Source organism: Lepisosteus oculatus, unplaced genomic scaffold, assembly GCF_040954835.1.
Source record: "Lepisosteus oculatus isolate fLepOcu1 unplaced genomic scaffold, fLepOcu1.hap2 HAP2_SCAFFOLD_45, whole genome shotgun sequence".
NCBI classification, from domain to species: Eukaryota; Metazoa; Chordata; class Actinopteri; order Semionotiformes; family Lepisosteidae; genus Lepisosteus; species Lepisosteus oculatus.
The window spans coordinates 810,101-832,888 of NW_027167988.1; the positions used below are offsets into that span (position 1 = coordinate 810,101).

General features: G+C 43.1%; 6 non-coding genes across 6 annotated transcripts; 1 reads left to right on the forward strand and 5 right to left on the reverse strand.

The window, feature by feature from the left end:
- Positions 1 to 682: 682 nt before the first annotated feature.
- On the reverse strand, positions 683 to 764 carry trnas-gcu (transfer RNA serine (anticodon GCU)). Its single transcript has one exon. It is a non-coding gene; the product is annotated as a tRNA-Ser (tRNA).
- Positions 765 to 1,360: 596 nt separating this feature from the next.
- Positions 1,361 to 1,474, reverse strand: LOC138229572 (U5 spliceosomal RNA). Its single transcript, XR_011185982.1, has one exon. It is a non-coding gene; the product is annotated as a U5 spliceosomal RNA (small nuclear RNA).
- Positions 1,475 to 1,867: 393 nt separating this feature from the next.
- On the reverse strand, positions 1,868 to 1,981 carry LOC138229589 (U5 spliceosomal RNA). The gene has a single exon (XR_011185999.1). It is a non-coding gene; the product is annotated as a U5 spliceosomal RNA (small nuclear RNA).
- A 3,297-nt stretch (positions 1,982 to 5,278) lies between these two features.
- On the reverse strand, positions 5,279 to 5,420 carry LOC138229487 (U4 spliceosomal RNA). Its single transcript, XR_011185898.1, has one exon. It is a non-coding gene; the product is annotated as a U4 spliceosomal RNA (small nuclear RNA).
- Positions 5,421 to 16,425: 11,005 nt separating this feature from the next.
- Positions 16,426 to 16,507, forward strand: trnas-cga (transfer RNA serine (anticodon CGA)). Its single transcript has one exon. It is a non-coding gene; the product is annotated as a tRNA-Ser (tRNA).
- Positions 16,508 to 22,516: 6,009 nt separating this feature from the next.
- On the reverse strand, positions 22,517 to 22,589 carry trnar-ccu (transfer RNA arginine (anticodon CCU)). The gene has a single exon. It is a non-coding gene; the product is annotated as a tRNA-Arg (tRNA).
- Positions 22,590 to 22,788: the final 199 nt, after the last annotated feature.

Sequence of the window (22,788 nt, forward strand, 5' to 3'; positions counted from 1 at the left end):
AAGGGTGCACCCCCATCATTAATCGTTGCGCCTCTGTGAAAGGAAAGCTCTTGAGCAGTCTTTGAAACAGCTCGGATGAAACACTTGATTGCTTCCATGTGCATCTGGAGCCCATTTCTTATTTTCACTTCACGCCCATTAAAGCATTTCTAAAACAGGAGATTCGCGCTTGGGAATGCGCCCTGCCTTACAAATAAAACAGGTCTACGGGTCTGAAACCCGCTCCACGGAAAACAGTTCTGTTGCGCTTTTGATCAAAGGGAGATTCGCTGTTCTTACTTTTTGATGACATAACACCCAAAGGGGCTTCTTTGGAGCTGGATTTCAACCAGCATCCTTGGCGGTATCCTTTACAGTCCTCTGTTCGGTCGACAAGGGACAGAAGGGGGCAGCTTTCCTCACACATACAGTGCAATGTACTGTAGTGTTCCCGTTCATTGAATTTGCAGTTCTGCATCAGACCTCTAACCCGTTTCCTTAGCTTGGATTTAAGCCACGAAGCAGGCTTCTACTGTATAAACGTCTAGAGGAATGACAAACTGTGATTCTGAGAGACTGTCAAAAATCGCTTTCTCCGTTTGCGTTGCAAATAAGTGAAAACGCGGTCTCAACCCAGAGCCAACGTTAGCCTACTATACCATGTTCAGCCACCGCTAGAAAATGTACGGCTCTAGTACCAGAGCAACGAGGATGGGATTCGAACCCACGCGTGCAGAGCACAATGGATTAGCAGTCCATCGCCTTAACCACTCGGCCACCTCGTCGAGGAAACTGGGCTGTCCGGACATGGGTTGGCACGCTCCGGACATGGGTTGGCACGCTCCAGATGATCTTTTTCTTTTTTTTCCCTCGTACTCGAGGGTCATTTTCCTGTTCCACATGCGATTTCAACATTTTTCTTGGGAGATGTCAAGCCAGCAAGCCACTGCTGTGGTTCAGTGGCCAGTGTGGAGTTCAGTGGCCCTGTTTATTATGCCTAATAAACAGGAGATCCTGGGTGATCCTAGATGATTGCAAGCCGTACAGCCTCCGCCATGCTTCCCAGGTGGGATGAGGTTTTGGAGTTGGTATGCAGTGTTTTGTTATCTCCAAACATAACGCTGTGCACATTTACCAACAAGTTCAGCTTTTGTCACGTCTGTCCACAGAACATTGTTCCAGGAGTTGCTCTGGAACATCCACGTGGTCTTTAGCAAACTTGAAAGGGGCAGTGGGGGCAGACACTTCCCGCCCCCCAAAGAAAAGAGCGCCAATCAGACAGGCGGAGACCGAGGACTCGCAGAGCAGACAACCACAATCGCCATAACAAGAGCGATTGTGAGCGGTTTTGTTTTCTCTCTTTGACCAGCCCAGCTGCGCCCCACCCGAAAGCAGGGAAGCAGAAAAATTGCATGGAACTCATTCATGCTCCTCTCCACGGAAATCTTTAGTAAAAGGCAAAAGATTTGTATGAAATGAATAGAAACCAGAGTGCGTGGCTGCACAGCTTCAGGAGCCCAGGCCACCTTCAAGGCCTCTGCCCTGCCGGTCGTGGTTGGCAATGCACCTGGCCTTACAAACGAGCCAGTGGGGTCCGTTCAGCTCCGGGCTCATCGCCTGCGGCTCTCGGCTTGCGGGCGTGCCCAATCCGTGCGATAACTCGGAAAACACCCGGCCACACTGTGCCGGAAACGACGCACTCTGGGAAGCCGCTTTGCAAAGCGAGGTCCCAAGATCCCCTGCGGCCGGACACTTCCCGCCCCCCAAAGAAGAGAGCGGCAATCAGACGGGCAGAGACCGAGGACTCGCAGAGCAGACAACCACAATCGCCATAACAAGAGTGATTGTGAGCGGTTTTGTTTTCTCTCTTTGACCAGCCCAGCTGCAACCACCCGAAGGCAGGGAAGCACAAAAATTGCACGGAACTCATTCATGCTCCTCTCTACGGAAATCTTTAGCAAAAGGCGAAAGATTTGTACGAAATGAAGAGAAACCAGAGTGCGTGGCTGCACAGCTGCAGGAGCCCAGGCTGCTTTCAAGGCCTCTGCCCTGCCGATCGTGGTTGGCAATGCACCTGGCCTTACAAACGAGCCAGTGGGGCCCGTTCAGCTCCGGGCTCATCGCTTGCGGCTCTTGGCTTGCGGGCGTGCCCAATCCGTGCAATAACTCGGAAAACACCCTGCCATACTATGCCGGAAACGATGCACTCTGCTACAATATGATTGCTACATATCTGCATTTGTTGGTTTTTAAGGAGTAAGAGTGCAGGGAGTTTAAACCTGCGATCCAGTGTGTTGAAGTATTTCACAACACTACCCCTAGCACATCTGGAAATAAATCCTCATAATGATTATTGCCCTGGGCATGTACCATAAAATCAGTGAGCATATATATATATATAACTGTGTTGAAGCTAGAGACACAGAATAACTGCAAACACATCCTAAATACAGTGTTCCTGCACCTTTGACCTCATCCAGAATGTATCCTTTTTTGAAAGGGATTGCTGTCAGAATGCACAACTGAATCCCAAACAGAATCTCTAGTCAAATATGATCATTTGTGAAACAGGCAAATGAGTCTCTCAGGTGCCCATTGCTCATTTTCCGACACATTTATGCAATACTTTCACCATGCATTGAGCAATAGGGATTAAAGACACCACAGGTAAAGTTTTCGCGTTGAGCAATAGGGATTAAAGATACCAGAGGTAAGGTTTAAAAGTGATTCTGAGGTGTAACACATCAGCTAGGCATCTGAAATGCGGGGTTTGAGAGCCCTTCAGGGAACACCGTACCTTAAAGGTACCAGAAGTCCACTAGTATAAGCATTAAGTCACTGTCACCCCTGTTACAATGTGATTGCTACATATCTTCATTTCTTTGGTTTTTAAGGAGTAAGAGTGCAGGGGGTCTAAATCTGCGATCCAGTGTGTTGAAGTATTTCACAACACTACCTGTAGCCCGTCTGGAAATCAATCCTCATTCTGATTGTTGCCCTGGGCATGTACCAATAAATCACTGAGCATATATATATATAGCACTGTGTTGAAGCTAGAGACCTGTATGTATAATATGATGCTAAAATGTTATTTTCACATATATTAATGTAATAAATGATTGCTTATGCTTTATAAACAAATCTAATTAAAATAAAAGCTTACGTTTTGTATTTATCTTGTACCATAGAACATGATTTTCTTTGTATTTCAAGCCCACAAAGTGTCCAAATGACGCACTACATAATATAAGGAAGATTATCACATGCATATCGGTATTATCTTTCTTATGAAAATGCATTCCTTTCATTACCTTTTACTTTTTAAAATGAACTCAAATTGTGTATAATGTAATAATTTAAGTAGAATAGATTCTAATAATATAAAGATCCAGTGTATTGCACTGGCCTGGTCAGCCTGGCCTGGTGGATGGTGCACATAGCACTTTCAGTGCTGGAGGTGTTAATGGCGGAGGTGTTGGAGAGTGATAGCTGTGTGGGATGGGTGGGTGAGTAGCTGTCGTGGGTTGTAGCTTTTCCTTTGCAGCTTGTCCTATACCTTCCTCCTGTAGGCGTCCTTGCTCTCTCTCAACTTCTGTTTTAGCTCCCATCATGTAATGATGAACATGATTTACATGATAAAAGGAAGATTATCACATGCATATCGGTATTATCTTCCTCATGAATATGCATTCCTTTCATTACCTTTTAATTTTTAAAATGAACTCAAGTTGTGTATAATGTAATAATTTAAGTAGAATAGATTCTAATAATATAATGATCCAGTGTGTTGCACTACTTCACTGCTTCACTGCTCTATGCCGTCTGGAAATAAATCCTCAGACTACTTACTGCCCTGGGCATGTACCAATAAATTACAGGAGCACATCTATATATCACTGCGTTGAAGCAGGAGACACAATCACTGCAAACATCCTAAATACAGTGTTCCAGCACCTTTGACCTCATCCAGAACGTATAATTTCTCTCAGGGGCCCATTCCTCATTCTCAAGACACATGTATGCAGTACGTACACTATGCATTGAGCAATAGGGATTAAAGACACCACAGGTAAGGTTAGAAGACATTCTGACTATATTCTAAAATATTGGACTCATATTCTTATGATGGCAGACATGATGCTGTGTTTAAAACCGGGGTTAATGGACATTATATGACTGTCAATTCTGTTTTGTTTTGGAGACTCTTGGCTGCCTATGTGGTACAGTGCAGCGTGAAAAAAACATTTTCCAAAACTGTGTCAGCTCAAAAGTTGTAAGAAAACCTTTCCAGCTGCTTTAACTCTCTTCTTTTTTGTCATTTAATTGTCTGTCGGCACTATGTGGTAGGGTTGCATGACAACCCATCTCACCACGGAAAGGAACCTAACAGCTTTTGTAAGAGAGGAGAAAGGGACCTGGCCTGTACGGAGATCGAACCCACAACCTTGGCGTTATTAGCACCACGCTCTAACCAACTGAGCTAACCAGCCTCACGACAGCAATCCTCTCTGTGCTGCAAAAAATCGAACTCAGGGAATTTCTTTTGCCCTCCTTTGAATAGAAAGCCGTGTAATTCAGTGTACGGGCTTTCTCGTGCAGTTTCATGGTTCTTGTAACCCAAATCCTACACTGGCGTGAAGTGACCCCCCATTTCACAGCATTTTTCAGCTGATTTAAAATGTACCTAAAGGAGAAGCATTATTGAAGACCATCAATTACCAAGAGCATTTGTCAAAGGTTTTGGTGGTCATTTTTAATGACCACAGAGCGCTGTGACCTCGGTTTTACATCTCATCCAAGAGACAGCGCCCTTTTACAACACAGCGTCTCCGTCACTATGCTGGGGCATTGGGACCCGCACAGACCTCAGGGTGAGCGCCCCCCCGCCGGAACCATTAACACCGCTTCCAGCTGGAAACTTTGTTTTTCCCTGTAGCTCACCCTCATCCGGGTACTGACCTGGCTAACAAATGCTTAGCTTCAGTGGGTTTTCAGTTGCGAGTTGCAAGGGGATGCAAGTGATGGAGCCGCTCGCTGCAAAAGCCACTGTTTTGGCTGGGAATCGAACCAGAGCCTCCCACGTGGGAAGCGAGAATTCTACCACTGAACCATCAATGCTCAGTACCCAGGCCTTCAAAAAAGACGCTTTTTTGGTGCTCTGTTAAAAAAGCGTCGACATTACCTCTTTCAAAAGGCTTCACTTTCCTAGTCAGATTCCAAGGCTCATTGAACCCGGGCTGTTTCCTCCAGCGGTATAGTATTGCAGTTAGACAGCACGATGCCTGCAAGACTATGTCACGCTCTGACGAGACTGTCAAAAATTGCTTTCACCGATTGTATTGCAAACCGGCGGAAGCGGGGTATTGGGAAAAGTTTTCAACTAGCAATAATCGCGCCTCGGCTAAACCTCACAGGCTACGATACTGCCAATGCGCAAAGCTGACGGTTGCCAGGCAACCGCGGGGATCCTATGGAAATCGTTATCAATCGTCTCATGGCATGTTGTTGCTGTAACGCTTCATATTTGTCGTCTTCTTCTTCTAGCTTGAGGTTTTGAAGAATTTCATGACAGACAAGGGCTCCGTCGGGAACAAAGGGCGTTGTGAGAAAACCGTTGCTTATTTTCAGCAGCAGAAATACAACCCTTTAAATACAAGATGACAGAACAATGACGAAGGGCATGCCGGGAGGAACTCATGCACTACAGAGGAAAGGGGGCGGGCACGTACAGTTCACATTCAAGCCACAAGTACTCTTCTCGGATGTTGCACAAACAAATCCTAACGTCTTGAAAGCATTGCAGCATGTTTGTGTCCCACTTCCCGTGGCTGCAGGAGGACTGACACGAACGGACAAACACAATCTGTGGCGTTTAGCGTGACATAGTCTTGCAGGCATCGTGCTGTCTCACTGCAATACTATACCGCTGGAGGAAACAGCCCGGGTTCGATGAGCCTTGGAATGTGACTAGGAAAGTGAAGCCTTTTGAAAGAGGTAAAGCACTGCACAACGGAATTGAGGGAGAATCTTCCAGGGGATTCTGAGCGGTGTCTGCATACACGCAGTCCGATATGGGTGCTGAAAGCTTGAGCTACTCTTAATGTCATGCTGCCTTTCCCCGGAGTAAATCTGTTACATTGAAAGAATGCTTCTCGCAGGTTCAAAAAGGGACCCTTGAATGTGGACATAAAAAAACAAGAGTTCGCTGGCATTATATGCTAGAAGACACAGACCGGCGCCAGACCGGTAAAATGCCAGATGAACTAGGGATTGGACAGTTTCCAAGTGCTTGTACAATCGATGGAAATGTTCAAATAAATGTGCAAAAGAAATAAACAAAATAATCATTTATTTCTTTATCATATTGGCTAGCTAATGTCTTTGCTAGTTAGTGGCTGTGTTTCTGCGTTGGGTAGCAACGGGTGACTGTTCTCAGGCGGAAGATGTAAACAGCTTAATGTTCGTGTTAAATAATTCATTCTATACAGCAATCGCATATTTGGGTACCGTTTCATAAAACTTTCATGCTTAAAATGTTTAGGGAGAAATGGAAGACTGGTGTGTATTTTTTCTTTAAACTACCAAGACCAGCCATACACAGTACAGTTTATGTACATACAGTAATGTTTATGTTCCTAAATTAATATTGTTTATGACCTTCAGATGCGTTATGCTCCTCTTCTTTTTATGCTCAGCTACTAAAATTTCCCTTTAGTGGTAAAATCCATATAAATATTCAAAACTAAGCGGATTAAAATGTGCACAGTAAAGACATTAAATGATTAAATCTTTTCACTACCAACCAATGCACCACGAGTGCCCCTGTCGGTCATTTTGGCCAGCCAAGCACTTACCGCGGTGTCCTCCGGTGCCCTGCAGTGGCTTGTGGGTAGGTTACTGTACCGTGGGTTTTTATCGCGCATTTTGAATGGCTGCATCTGTATGATGTTATATGATGGTTTTTTTTTCAAATTTTAAATGATCATTTTTCATGGAGCTTTGAAGGGGATAAATTCAGCCTCTTTAGCCAGGCCAGAGCTCCAGGAGCCTGTGTAGGATTCTAGCTTTCTCCCCTTGCAGGCATCGGGCACAGAGGACCTCATGGTTTTCCTAAAAATCTTTTTTTTTTTGTATTCCTTGTTGTTCCAAACTTAATTCTAAACACTTTTAATTAGAAATTATATTACAAATAGTGCAAAAAATGACTAATTTCACAAAAAATAATGTAATATAAAACAGATGTTTTTAACTTTATTGTAGTGTTTTAGAAACTAATATGTCTTGAAAAATGGTTATTTTTCACTCCTAGGAATGAAAGCTGTTGTTATATGATGTTTATTTTCAAATTTTGAAAAATCAAAGGATTCTATCTTTCTCCCCTTGCAGGCATCGGACACAGAGAACCTCATGGTTTTCCTAAAAATCATTTTTTATGTTCCCTGGTGTTTCAAACTTAGTTTTAATCAATTTTAATTTGTTATTATGTTAAAAACAGGGTAATAAGTTTCTTATTGGACTATAAATAATGTCATATTGTCTGCTATAAAACTGATGTTTTCAACTCCATTGTAGAGATTCTAGAATCAACCAATAGAGAATTGAAATAAAAAAGGGCATAAGAAGACATTACCAACAACGACCACATGATGGAGATATTGTCCAAAGAGGCAAGAGGGCAAAGCCGCGAAAAGGTAAAATCATTTCTTGAAAGAGATTGCTGTCAGAATGCACATCCGTATCCCAAACAGAATCTCTAGTAAAATATGATCATTTGTGAAACAGGCAAATGAGTGTCTGCTACAATATGATTGCTACATATCTGCATTTGTTGGTTTTTAAGTAGTAAGAGTGGAGGGGGTTTAAACCTGCGATCCAGTGTGTTGAAGTATTTCACAACACTACCCCTAGCACATCTGGAAATAAATCCTCATAATGATTATTGCCCTGGGCATGTACCAAAAAATCAGTGAGCATGCATATATATATCACTGTGTTGAAGCTAGAGACACAGAATAACTGCAAACACATCCTAAATACAGTGTAGTTCAGGTGGGTAGCTGCGTCAGCATGCGTAGGCTGCAAAGGAACAAGTAATAGGTTTATTCCATGCTGAAAAAAAGAAGAAAGAGAACACAACGTTTCGGCCATGGAGCCTTCTTCAGGTGTGAGAGAGACAGGGCAGTAGGCAGAGGTAAAGTAGCGGGAGAACAAAGGTTGGGAGGGTGGAGGAGTGAGAGACGGGAGCAGGGGACAGAAAGAGAGGCCAATCAAGAGGTGTGAAGTCAGAATGGGTGCAGAGAGGTGTGAAATGAAACTTCCAATGAATGGAGAAAATTTAAAAGAACAGTAGTCTGTCATTAAGGGAAGGGAGAATGTGTGATCCTAGCTGCAGAATAATTTTAGTTTCGGTGGTCTTTCTGATGTATGAGTTCCGAAAACCGTTTTTGAGAACACAGACGGAGAGATTAGAGTGGTCGGGGCCGTCAGAGGTGAAATGAGAAACAATGGGCTTGGAGAGATCTTTAATCTTCACAGCCCTGACGTGTTCTCTGAAGTGGTCTCCGAGTCTCCTTCCTGTTTCTCCAATGTAGATGGCTGGACATTTACTGCAAGAGATACAGTAAATGAGGTTGCTGGAAGTACAAGATGCTGTCTGGGTGATCCGGAATTGTCCTGAGGGGCCTTGAATGAGTGTGGTGGTGGCTGTGTACTTGCAGGTGATACAACGAGCTCTGTTGCAAGGGAAAGTGCCTGGTGTGGATGGTTGTTGAGGGCGGTCAAGGGAGCTGTGAACAAGGAGGTTACGCAGATTAGGTGGTCGGTGATATGAGATGATAGGGCGATCAGAAAAGAGGGCCCCAATGGAGGGATCATCCTGTAGGATGGAAAAGTTGTGGTTAATGGTCCTGGGGATAGGAGGTGTGTTAGGGTGGAAAGCACCAAAGGAATGCGGTTGTTACGGCGGGAGTTCCTGATCGGGTTGATGGTCCAGGGGGTGTTTTTGGCTCGGGCAAGGGCCCTGTCAATCACACTGCTGGGGTATCCTCTGTTGATGAAAAATGAGTACATTTCGAGGGCTTGGTTCTCGAAGTCGATGTCATCGCTGCATAGTCGTCGTAACCTAAGGAACTGTGAAAAAGGAAGAGAGTTTTTAGTATGGTTGGGGTGAAATGAGCTGTACAGGAGGTAGCTGTGTGAATCCGTGGGTTTGTAATAAACTGAAGTGGACAGTCGGGGGTAGTTGATAGACAAGTGGATGTCTAGAAACGGAAGAGTGGTGGAAGATATGTTAACCGTATATTTGAGGGACGGGTGGAAGTTGGTGAAATGGTGCAGGAAGAACTCAAGCTGATCGCTGGAGCATGTGGCGGCACCGACGCAGTCATCAATATATCACTTGTAGAGGTCAGGGACATAGCCAGTGTAAGAAGCGAAGAAGCGTTCTTCTACCCAGCTGACAAAAATGTTGGCATAGCTGGGTCCCATTCTGGTGCCCATGGCCACTCCACTGACCTGTTGGTAAAAAAGATTATTGAAAGAGAATGCGTTCAGTGTGAGGACCAATTCTGCAAGGCGTACCAGGGTGTGGGTGGGTGGATCAAGCACTGTGCGTTTGTCCAGCGTGTGCTTGAGGGCTGTAAGGCCGTCATTATGGGGAATGACGGTGTACAGAGATGTGATGTCCATGGTAAAAATGTGGCATTCGGTACCCTGAAATTGGAAATCATTGAAAAGTTGGAGCGCGTGGTTGGTGTCTTTGATGTATGAGGGAAGATCTTCAACCAGCGGTCTCATGAGGCTGTCGAGAAAGGCTGAGATGTAAGTAGTTGGACAGTTACATGTTGATACGATGGGGCGTCCAGGGGTGTCAGGTTTGTGGATTTTGGGGAGGAGGTAAAATTGAGATACCTGTGGATGTTCCATGATGAGCCGGTTCGCCTCCTGGGGGAGCTCGTTACTGCTGATAAGAAGGGAAATGGTGGATACCACTTCCTTTTGGTAGTCAGTGGTAGGGTCCTGTTGGAGAGGGAGGTAGGCAGAAGTGTCAGTTAGTTGTCTAGAGGCTTCAAAGATATATAGATCCTTACCCACACCACAACAGCACCTCCTTTGTCCGCTGGTTTGATGACGATATCATCCCTGTTGCGGAGAGACTGGAGCGCCTGATTTTCTCCTTGGGTGAGGTTAGACCTATGTTTACTGGGTATAGAGAGTGCCTTGGGAGCTTGATTAGTGCATTGGTTGATGAAATAATCAACTGGTGGAAAACGGCCAGAGGAGGGAGTCCAACAGCTCTGTTTGGGATTAATGTTGTTAATGACATCAATAACCGGGTTATAAAGGAACAAGTAACAGTGTTCCTGCACCTTTGACCTCATCCGGAATGTATCGTTTTTTTAAAGGGATTGCTGTCAGAATGCACAACTGAATCCCAAATAGAATCTCTAGTCAAATATGATCATTTGTGAAACAGGCAAATGAGTCTCTCAGGTGCCCATTGCTCATTTTCAGACACATTTATGCAATACTTTCACCATGCGTTGAGCAATAAGGATTAAAGATACCAGAGGTAAGGTTTAAAAGTGATTCTGAGGTGCAACACATCAGCGATACAGCTAGGCATTTGAAATGCGGGGTTTGAGAGCCCTTCAGGGAACACCGTACCCTAAAGGTACCAGAAGTCCACTAGTATAAGCATTAAGTCACTGTCACCCCTGTTACAATGTGATTGCTACATATCTTCATTTCTTTGGTTTTTAAGGAGTAAGAGTGCAGGGGGTCTAAATCTGTGATCCAGTGTGTTGAAGTATTTCACAACACTACCTGTAGCCCGTCTGGAAATAAATCCTCATTCTGATTGTTGCCCTGGGCATGTACCAATAAATCACTGAGCATATATATATATAGCACTGTGTTGAAGCTAGAGACCTGTATGTAATAATATGATGCTAAAATGTTATTTTCACATATATTAATGTAATCAATTATTGCTTATGCTTTATAAACAAATCGAATTTAAATAAAAGCTTAAGTTTTGTATTTATCTTGTACCATAGAACATGATTTTCTTTGTATTTCAAGCCCACAAAGTGTCCAAATGACGCACTACATGATATAAGGAAGATTATCACATGCATATCGGTATTATCTTTCTTATGAAAATGCATTCCTTTCATTACCTTTTACTTTTTAAAATGAACTCAAATTGTGCATAATGTAATAATTTAAGTAGAATAGATTCTAATAATATAATGATCCAGTGTGTTGCACTACTTCACTGCTTCACTGCTCTATGCCGTCTGGAAATAAATCCTCAGACTGCTTACTGCCCTGGGCATGAACCAATAAATTACAGGAGCACATCTATATATCACTGCGTTGAAGCAGGAGACACACAATCACTGCAAACACATCCTAAATACAGTGTTCCATCACCTTTGACCTCATCCAGAACATATCATTTCTTGAAAGGGATTGCTGTCCGAATGCACATTCAAATCCCAAACAGAATCTCTAGTAATATACGATCGTTTGTGAAACATGCAAATGACTGTCTCAGGGGCCCATTCCTCATTGTCAGACACATGTATGCAATGCTTTCACCGTGCATTGAGCAATAGGGATTAAAGACGCCACAGGTAAGGTTAGATGTCATGTTCTATGATCATTTCTTTCAGCATTAGGGACTAAATATACTAAACGTATGATGCTTAAATGTTATTTTCACATATATTAATGTAATAAATGATTGCTTATGCTTTATAAACAAATCTAATTAAAATAAAAGCTTAAGTTTTGTATTTATCTTGTACCATAGAACATGATTTGCTTTGTATTTCAAGCCCACAAAGTGTCCAAATGTTCTATGATCATTTCTTTCAGCATTAGGGACTAAATATACCAAACGTATGATGCTAAAATCCTGAAAAAAGGATGTGCTCCATCTCGTCAGTAGATTGGATTCCAAAACTGATTTGGGTCAATATACATTACCTTTGAAGATAAGGTACAGTCTACTGTAGGGAACCATCAACTTAGAAAGCATTGGCCTTCCCTGGGGGTCAGGTAGGTGCAAAAGATAAACCTTTATCCTATCTTTATCTTAAGATAAGTGGCCAAGCAGTATTTTTCCAAGTTTCACCAAGCTCATCATGTTGCCATAGTAGACAAAGTTCTATAAAATGTTAAATAACTTTTAAAAAAAGCATCTTGGTCTTTCAGTACTGTACAAGGTGAATTAAACTGTCCCTGGTAATAAAAAGTAATTAGAAGCATCCCAGAAACTTTATCTCTAGAAACATTAGCTGTTTTATATCATGTAATTTAGTGTGATGTTGTCAGAATTCAAGGACATTATCACACACAGAAATTGGTTCAGTTAAATCTAAAAAACACACCTAAACATGGGTTTAAATGTAAAATAGAAGTCTTACCTCTTGTCAAAAGATTTAATTCAAGAAGCGATGTAATAAATGATTGCTTATGCTTTATAAACAAATCTAATTAAAATAAAAGCTTAAGTTTGGTATTTATCTTGTACCATAGAACATGATTTTCTTTGTATTTCAAGCCCACAAAGTGTCCAAATGACGCACTACATGATATAAGGAAGATTATCACATGCATATCGGTATTATCTTTCTTATAAAAATGCATTCCTTTCATTACCTTTTACTTTTTAAAATGAACTCAAATTGTGTATAATGTAATAATTTAAGTAGAATAGATTCAGGTAGGAAATATAGAGTCATGATGTTTATGCCTGACATCATTTCACATGTGTGAATTTTAAGCTAAGAAATAAAAACATTTACAATGAATATACCATTGCTTAATTTTTAATGCCTTTAAAAAATAAATACCTCCTGAGAATAATTTGCCACTCCCAGATCCTTGGTAAGGTACTGTTTGAATCCAATCAGGAGAGGAGCATCCAGGGAGTGCTTTCTATAGAGTCCAGCTTGGGCCACTCTCTTCCGGCCTGCTGATACTTTTTAACTACTCAGGGCCTGTAAGGATATAAAACACCGGCTTAAACATTTTATACCTATAAGACAAATTAGAATTTTAGTAAAAAAAGATACATCTGAAAAATAAAAAGTCTTACTGCTGATAGAGTTCTTCAGAGCTCACATCTTCCCCTTCCTTATCCGCTTCTGTTTCAGTTTCTAGAGGAGCCTCTGGCATCTTTTCCTCCTGGACAGCGGCCTCTTGCTCAGGGCCGCTGGAATGCAGGTAGATTCTTTTCAACATGCTTTTACATAATATGTTGTAACAATGATTTCAAAAAGAAACTACAGAAGCCTTACAGATTAAAAATATCTCACCTTGCCGATGTGTCTTCAGGCTTCCCGTGTACAAAAAGGCCCAAGGACTCTAGCAGTCTTACAACCACTATCCTGTTTGCCTCACCAGACACGATCTCTGTTCTGTGGTAATCCACGATGACCCCGTTCTTCAGGTGATTCATCATGTCCTCCCTCGCCTGTTGAGAGGCCATCCTGATCTCTTCTGCCGTGGCGTGCTTCATACATGCCCTCTTCAAGTGAGCAGGAAGCTGATCAAAAGTATTCAGGCACATCTTGCACACCAGGGGAATCCTCACGGGTTTCCTTTGAAAATAAATAATACCATCTGTGTATAGAAACAAGCTAAGACTGATTTCTTAAATTATCCTTAAAATTCTCTCTCATAGTTTGAGCATAATGATTTTATTGCATTTATATAAGAATTGCTCATTGCTCCAAAATAAATAATGGTTTCATAAAAAAGTGAACACTTACTTGGTCTCAGTCACAGACTTTCCAATAGAAGCCATTGTGGAGTTCAGCAACTGCAGGTCCTAGAAGTGGGGAAGGAATTTTAAAAGAGAAATTGAATTACAATACAGAAGGAATGGCTGAGGGATCACTGAAATATATATATATACAAATTCCAAAGACTGAGTCCATATATAAACACCTACCTTTCATTTTCAGTATAAGAAAAAAAAAACATTATCTTCCAAAGCATCATAAAATTGTCCCTTCTTCCAGACTCTACTTCTCTCTTGTAGTAGTATAGCAGACCTTTCCAGGTGAGCAGATCACAGAGTCCGAAATGAGCTTCCTCCATCAACCAAAGTACCTGAACATGACTCTGTCTTCATAAAAGCGCCCCTGTAATAAAGAAATTCAATCCGAAATAAAGAGGGCAGTTGCCTACTGAAATACAAGAAGTCATCAATTTTAACCTAGCAACACATTAAAGGCTGCATCTATACAAGTACGATTCTAGAAATGCTCAACAGATTACGTTTTAAGAAGGAACTGCGCCTCAGGTTCCGCCGAGATCTTAACTCGGATGGCAGGATTCAGAGTCCGGAGTGTGGACTGATGGCGCACGGAGGGTCCATATACTGTGGATCCCTCAGTGATCTTCCGCGTATTCAAACCGCCAGCGTGTGACTCCCCTGTCCCCGTGACCTCATTGCTCTGCTCTCTCCTCTGTGCAGCCGAGCCCGACTCACGGTAAAGTGAAAAAAACTATGCCCTCAACGTAAGATTTACTCTGGAGCGAGGATAGATGTTACCTTTTTATCAATGAACAGGATGTATGTGATGTGGCGACTAGGTTCAATTTTGTATCCTCTTTAAAAGATTAAGGACTGGGGTGAGCGTGATTTACCAACCTTTCAGCTAAGAACCTGACGTGCGCACCGTTTAAGCTGCATAGACTCGGTCGTTTAACTCTTCTCCATTAGCAGGGTTAAGGTTAAAGAAAAAAAACATTGCTGACTTCTTTTTTTTTTGCCTGCCGCTAGCGCTGATTAGCCAGGTTTGTATTTCATGTTTTGCAAGTTGCATCCATTTTAAGAAAAACAAGTCGCGTTAAAGACAGGAAATGAATACTTGTATTTAATTAAGTCTAGCCGTAGGCGGTTGTCCGTAAGGACCAGTTCTGTTAGAGAAGACAGAACAAAGAAGGCACTGCTGGGATTCGGACCCAGGATCTCCTGTTTACTAGACAGGAGCGCGTTACCCAACAAGTTTCGACGAGGTGGCCGAGTGGCCAAGGTGATGGACTGCTAATCCATTGTGCTCTGCACGCATGGGTTCAAATCCCGTTCTTGTCGCTTTCCATGTCTGATATGTGTGCCTGTTCGACGTTGGCCCTCCTGTTGTTTGCTCTGGTACTAGAGCCATACATTTTCTAGCGGTGGCTGAAGAAGGTATAGTAGGCTAACGTCGGTATCGAGCAGTGGCAGTACCAGTATTTACGTGCCGCTGCTGCCAAGTGGCTCTGGGTTGAGACCGCGTTTTCACTTACTTGCACGGAGAAACGGAGAAAGCGATTTTTGACAGTCTCTCGAGAGACTGCGCTAGGTGTTTAGGGATAGACTTTGTCAGTTCCCCCTGGGATGATGGCCTCTCAAATAGTTTGTGATTCCTCTAGACGTTTATACACTAGAAGCCTGCTTCGTGGCTTAAATCCAAGCTAAGGAAACGAGTTAGAGGTCTGATGCAGAACTGAGAAATTCAATGAACGGGAACACTACAGTACATTGCACTCTATGTGTGAGGAAAGCTGCCCCCTTCTGTCCCTTGTCGACCGAATAGAGGACTGTAAATGGTACCGCCAAGAAACTTTAGGATGCTGGTTGGAATCCAGCTCCAAAGAAGCCCCTTTGGGTGTTATGTGATCAAAAGCGCAACAGAACTGTTTTCCGTGGAGCAGGTTTCAGCCCGTAGACCTGTTTTATTTGTAGGGCAGGGAGCATTCCCAAACGCGAATCTCCTGTTTTAGAAATGCTTTGGGCGGCGTGAAGTGAAAATAAGAAATGGGCTCCAGATGCACATGGAAGCAATCAAGTGTTTCATCCGAGCTGTTTCAAAGACTGTTCAAGAGCTTTCCTTTCACAGAGGCGCAACGATTAATGATGGGAGTGCACCCTTCAATGCGCCTTACAACTCTAGGGAGTGATTGAGACGATTCGTAGCGTGTGCTCATTTCCCTCTATTCCCCGTGTTGCAGTGGTAGGATGACGTAAATTACTGCTTCGACACGTAACAGCATTATAATCAAGTGCAAGAGCTGAGGGCTTTAGTTTTGTTTCGTTTTCCATGGCGTTCGTAAGCGCGCAAATCAAAGGCAATCCCTTCGGCTAACACGAATGTAAATGCTTTTGAAAGTGCAGTGTGGTGCAGCTTGTAAAATCCTTGTCCACATTTGTGGTTTGTTGATGTTTTTTCTGTCTGCCAAAGTTGCATTTTGACATCCGGACGGGGAGACTTTATCATTTGAACGTGAAGCCAGCCTTAAACCCTCTTAGGCGTGTCTGTCTGCCGGCACGAATCTTGTGAAAGGTATTTTTTTTTTAACGGAGAGCGACTTTAAAAAGGTTTCCGCAGCCACCTCGCACTCCGTGTTAGATTATAGGAGGAATGCGGCAGCGGCGAGCTCGCTGTAGTCGTAGCCGAGTGGTTAAGGTGATGGACTCGAAATTCATTGGGGAGTCCCCGTGCAGATTCGAATCCTGCAGACTACGGCGTCTGCCGCACGTCGCTTTGTGCCTGCGCGGAAAAGGCGTAGTGCTGCTTCTCCTTTCCTCGTGCTATAAAAACGCTAAATCAATTGTCCCCGCTGCCATGGAAATCAATTCTTCAAGTAACCACACACTTTGTGTTCGCACCTCTGGTGCTCTACTTATGCCTTTGAAAACGTAATGAATAAAGCTGAAAGAACCGACACAATATGTAGGTGCTCGTAAAGCACGCAGTAAAGAACTGTTAACAGCAAGGGTTTCAGTGGGTTAACTGAGGAGAAGGCGTGATCGCTAATTGTTGACTTTGTATTTGGTGTTAGAAACACTCTTACTGTGCATGACGTGCAACTAATGTAGCCACAGAAATTGCATCACGCTTTCATGTATGCTATTGCAGACACCAACGTTGCCTAGATAGAAAACCGAAATAGCCGTGGGTTTGCTTGCTGGTCTGAAGGATCTCTCTTCGAATATCTATCATTTGTCAATGGAAGTAAAAGGCGCTGCAATCTCATACGTTCAGAATCAATCTCGCAGCTGTTGTTCGACTTTATTTCTTGATTAATTACAACTGAGTGTTGCATGAGCAGTTACGTAAACTTTTCTGGTATATTTGAACACAGATGCCGTTCTTCAATTAAAACTAACAGTACATTGTCAGGGACATTCAGTTCTATAAAAACATGAGACAGACAAGAGAATATTTCTACCTTTCATGTGGACTACGTGTTGACTTACTGATCGGAATAATTGAAAAGTTCGGGTCATAGCCGATGCAGTGCGTGCTAATAAGAACAACAGCAACGCTGAGCTCTCAGCACCGTACTGAGCCCAGGTGTTTTTCTAAAGCTGTCAGGTGCAGTTCATTTACAGTACGCCCCCTGTCTCAACGGTAGGACGGAGTCAAATACTGCCTCGACACGCAACAGCATTATAATAAACCGCAGGACTTGAGGGCTGTTCTCTTTGAATGTTCCAAGTCATTCGTAAGAGCGTAGGTCAAGGGCCATTCGTGCATCTCCTGTAACTCGAGTAAAAATGCTATTCAAAGTGCAGTGACTGAAATCGTCATCCACATGTCTCCGTTGTTGATTTCTTTCTGTCTAAGAAAGTTCTATTTTCATGTCCGAACGGGGAGACTTTATCATTCCAACTTGAAGCCACCCTTAAGTACTCTGAGGTGTGTGTCTGCTTACACGTATGGCGTAAAAGGTTTCTTAAACGGAGAGCGAACTTGAAAAAAGTTGCCGCCGCCGCCTTGCACTCCTTGTTCGATTGTAGCAAGAAGCCAACAGCTGGCGTACTTACTGTAATCGTGGCCGAGTGGTTAAGGCAACACACTTGAAATCTGTTTGGGTCTCCCTGCGCAGGTTCAAATCCTTTGCATTTGCTCTCGTGCGTGCATGAAAAAGGACCAGCGCTGTTTTGTTTTCGCTGGGACCTTTAACACTCTAAATCGCCTATACCCGCAGCCTGTGAAATCGATTCTTCAGCACCCACGAGTGACGCTTTGCAGCTGGACGCAGATAACGATGCTTTTCTGCAACAAGCTTTCCAGCTGAATTTTCTCAGCAGCTCCGTACTGAACCTGTTCTCCATTGCAACATAGCGGAGGCTCGTCACGTCTATAGCAAGGCTGTGTAGGACCGCATACGCCACAGTGACTTGTACACAGACCACATGAAAGGCAAGCAAAATACACTTTTAAAATTCCAAAGACTCACAAGGTCAGAGGAACAGCGATGACCTGAACAGATCTGTTACAGAAGTCTAGGTTGACCTTTTTAGAGCTGTAATTGCATTTTTGTTTAATAGAAGATCAAATCTACTCGCATGTACCAGCACCTTACAGTTTATTGATGTTTATTCTATTTAAGTAATAAGATTGCTAACGATGTTGGACTTTAGCCGGTGTTTTTTAGAACAAATTGCTTACTCTTCTGTAAGGAATACGCAGTACGTGCCTTTGTTAGTCATTGCTCACCATACCTGTAACTTTCTTATCTAACTCACTTCCTCAAATGGTGAAGGTCCACAAACATAAATGAAAAAAACCCAAATCCAAGTGTCTGTAAAAGCGCGGTGCTCCGCTGGCGCTGTTCCCTAGTGGCTTAAAGTGCCTGCCTAGTAAGCAGGCGATCCTGGGTCTGAATACCAGCGGTGCCTCTCTCCGTGTCTTGTTGTGCCGAATGTCTCATTTCAGACAAACATGTACAGCTTGGTTCAGTTTAATGCAAGAATTCATTTCCTTTCTGGAATAACTTGTTTTTGAAGAAATCCATACAGCTTGTGAAAGATGAAATCCATTTCTTGGTTGTCAGTGGAAAAAGATTGCCGGCTGCAAGAAGCGCAAGTGATTGTTTTCTTTGACCATAAACCTGCAAATGTAGGGCGCACAAAAGACTGTCAGACTCTGTGGTGCTGAAAAGTTGGTGGTTCAAGCCCCTCCAGTATGCGTGTCTCAGTTTTTCCAATGTAAACATCATCACCATCGCTAAAGTAGATGGCACAGAAGACTCCACAGCCGAAACGTTGTGCTTCTTTTCTTCTCTTTTCAGCATGGAGTAAACCTTTGCTTTATCCTTTGCAGCCTACGCATGCTGACACAGCTACCTTTCTCTTAACGCGCCTCAATCATTATTCACCAAAACCATCAGCAGAATGTGTCGCCTTTGTGGTGATGTCACTCCTCTGCTTCACAAATGTCCTTAGTGACGGGCCATTTCTTTCTGCCATTTTTCCGGAGCAGTTATTGATTGCTCCATCATTTCCCTCTTACTTTCCATCACTAGATTGAAAAGAAAAACAGAAACAGGCTGACAGGACGACAATCAAATTGCAAAAACTCATCAAAGCACTCGATAGAGTATTTGAATCCACAAGTAGCTACGAGCAACTTTGTCCTGGCTTGCATGAAAGTCGGAAAATGTCAAAAAGAAAAAGATGGTGGCTTTTTCATATTCGTTCTTTTATTTTTAGTTCGTTGCTTCTTCTGTCCATTGTCCTCCTGCCTGGCTCTTGACCTGTGACTGTTTGAACGCACACAGTAGACTTTCATGCAGGGGATTTGTCCTGAGCCTCTGTGAAAGACCCACCCACCCCCATAAATAACTGCTCTAGAAACACATGAATGCAAAACTAAACCACAGCTTAAAGAGGAGCTTGTCATGACCGCCAGGCAGTTAAGACCAACTCTTAAGCAATCTAAACAGCACCAGCAGCGGGTGATTATTAACAAACGCCGCCGCACGAGTTAACCCACCTGCACACACTCCACCGTGCGGTACGCAGTGCTATTTTTACCATCTTTACCTGCTTCCCGCTGGTATTGAGTCTACTCCTTGAGAGCTCTTCCTGGCGTTTTTTCCATTACCTCGTTTATTCTGGATATTGGACTCCCCTTCTGCCTTTTTGACTTTGGACCTCGCCTCTCACCTTGGACTGTTTGCCACCAGTGTTCTCCCTGGATTACGACTTACCTTACGCCTCTTGACCATGAAAGAAAGCAAAGCAGAGCAAAACAAAATGAACAAACGAAAACCCTCACGTCCCGCACTTGCATATAACGCCGTTATGTGCCCAAGCGGTATTGTACGTCATCCTAGCACTGCACCCCGGGGCGTACGGTATATGGGAACGAGCACACGCCACGAATCATCTCGAATCACTCCCTACAGCTGTAAGGCACCTTGAAGCGTGCACCCCCAACATTCTTCTTTGCGCATCTGTGTAAGGTAAACTCTTGAGGAAACTCTGAACCAGCTCTAAGGAAACTAATCCGATTAGACGTTACTTTGACTCATCCTTTAAGGGACCCTTGTTAATTGGAGAAATCAATGATTTCGAATGAATTCTGTATGCGTTAAAAGACAGCTATACACAGAAAACATGCAGGACACTTCTCATGATGTTTCCCAAGCCGAAACACAGTGCGTTTTTCCAAGCCATCTGACAAAGCCCGCCCACTGAAAACTGCAGCAAATCGTGTAAAGACGTTCAACTTTGTAACTACTGCACACACAGGAAGCAGAATAAATTCCTCTTTTCAAACTGTCAAAGGTTTTCTTTGCGAACACTGCAGGACATCGCACAATCTCTTTTGAACGGGGACAAACGATTTCTTATGGGGCACAGTAAGTACAGATGTTTAAAAAGCTCCACTCATGCCGACGATGCAGCATGAAGAAGCGCAACCTAACGTTTGCATTCCTAGCAAATTCCTTTTATTTTTTGATAAATAAAGACAGTCTTGTTTAACAAACAACACACACAACATTTTACATTGTCAATTCAATTCAAATCAATGTATTTCTATATAGCGCCTTTCACAACAAGGTTGTCCCAAGGCACTTAACAATGCAAGTTGTTAAGAGCCTTGTGTCTAATATGCCGCCTAGGTTACATGCTGTCTCTTTGAGGCAAATGTTTAAATCCTCTGAGTTAAGTGCTGAAGTTATAGTAGTCTTATCAGTATTGTTGCCTCCGATCAACAGATCCTCATTTTTCTCAGAGTTGAGTAACAAAAAGTTTTCACACATCCAAGTATTTCCTTCCTTAATGCATTTAACTAAACTGATAATAGAAGAGTTGTTGTTTGGTGTAAACAAAATGTTTATTTGAGTGTCATCAGCATATGAATGAAAGTTCATATTATTTTTTCATATTATCCTACCTAGCAGCAGCATGTAGAGAGAGAGAGCAATATTGGTCCCAGCACTGATCTTCTGGTACCCCAAATTGAACTGGTGACATTGATGAAGCAGTACAATTATTAGATATTTGAACATAATGAAAACGATGAGTAAAATGTGAAGTAAACCACTGAAGGACGGTTCCAGATAAGCCAACCTCAAACTCAAGCCTGTGTAACAAAACAGAGAGGTCAACCGTGTCAAAGGCAGCTCTAAGATCTAGAAGCACAAGCACTGTTGCATTCCCCGCATCAGTAGCTAAGAGAATATCATTTACGACTCTTGTTAATGCAGTTTCAGAAACCAGAATGAAATTTCTCAAGCATATTATTTGATCTGAACAGGAGTGGTGATCATGCGAGGTCACCATGGAGGAAACCACTGCTCTCCCCCCCAAAAAAACCACCACTGCCCCTCTCAAGTTTGTTAAAGACCACATGGATGTTCCACAGCAACTCCTGGAACAATGTTCTGTGGACAGATGTGACAAAAGTTGAACTTGTTGGTAAATGTGCACAGCATAATGTTTGGAGATAACAAAACACTGCATACCAACTCCAAAACCTCATCCCACCTGGGAAGCATAGCGGAGGCTGTACGGCTTGCAATCATCGAGGGACCGATGAATTCCAAGATGTATCAGGAAATTCTACAGCAGAATGTCAGGGTGTCTGCCTGTGATCTAAAACTCTAAAGACGCTGGGTCATGCAGCATGACAAAAACAAAGGAGTACATCAACAACAGAGTGGCTGAAACAGAAGAAATTCCGTATTTTGGGATGGCCAAGTAAGAGTCCTGACCCCAATCCCATTGAAGTGCTGTGGCGTGATCTGAAGCAGGCCGTTCAGTGCAAGACATCCCAAAAATATACATGAACTGAAACAGTTTTTCATAGAGGAATAGGCCAAAATACCTCCTAACCGCTGCTCAGGTCTGACCAGCCGCTACAGAAAGTGGGGGTTGAGGTTTTTGTCATAAAGGAGGTTCCACTAGCTCCTTAATATAAGGGTTCATGTACTTTTTCCATCAATGACCTTGATTGTTTAAACCATTTGGTCAATAAAGAAACAGCAATGTCAAATGTTGGGCGTGTGTTGTTTGTTAAATCAGACTCTCTTTATTAATTATTATGACTTAGATAAAGATAAGATCACATGTTAGGAGCCATTCATGCAGAAATCCACATCATTCCAAAGGGCTGTTTACAAAAGTTTTTCTCCCAACTGTATGTGAGAGAAAAGCAGAGACGCTCACTGAGTAAGGTGGGGTTGCAGCTTCACAAATCACAAGGACATTTGTACACTCAAAAAGGGACAGGAGCACCCCAGATGGGACTCGAACCCACAATCCCTGGCTTAGGAGGCCAGTGCCTTATCCATTAGGCCACTGGGGCACACTGGGTTGGGTCGATCACGCTGATGAAGAGCCAGTTTTTTTTTTCCTTTGCTTTTTCAAAGGGATCCCCAAAATTAGGAAAGTTAGGCAGCAGAAGGTTTACTGTGACCTGAGAAGGACCGGCATCCAATCACGGTGGTACACACACACACGCTCTCACTCATCTGAGCTACACGGCTACCAAGATGATCTCAGGT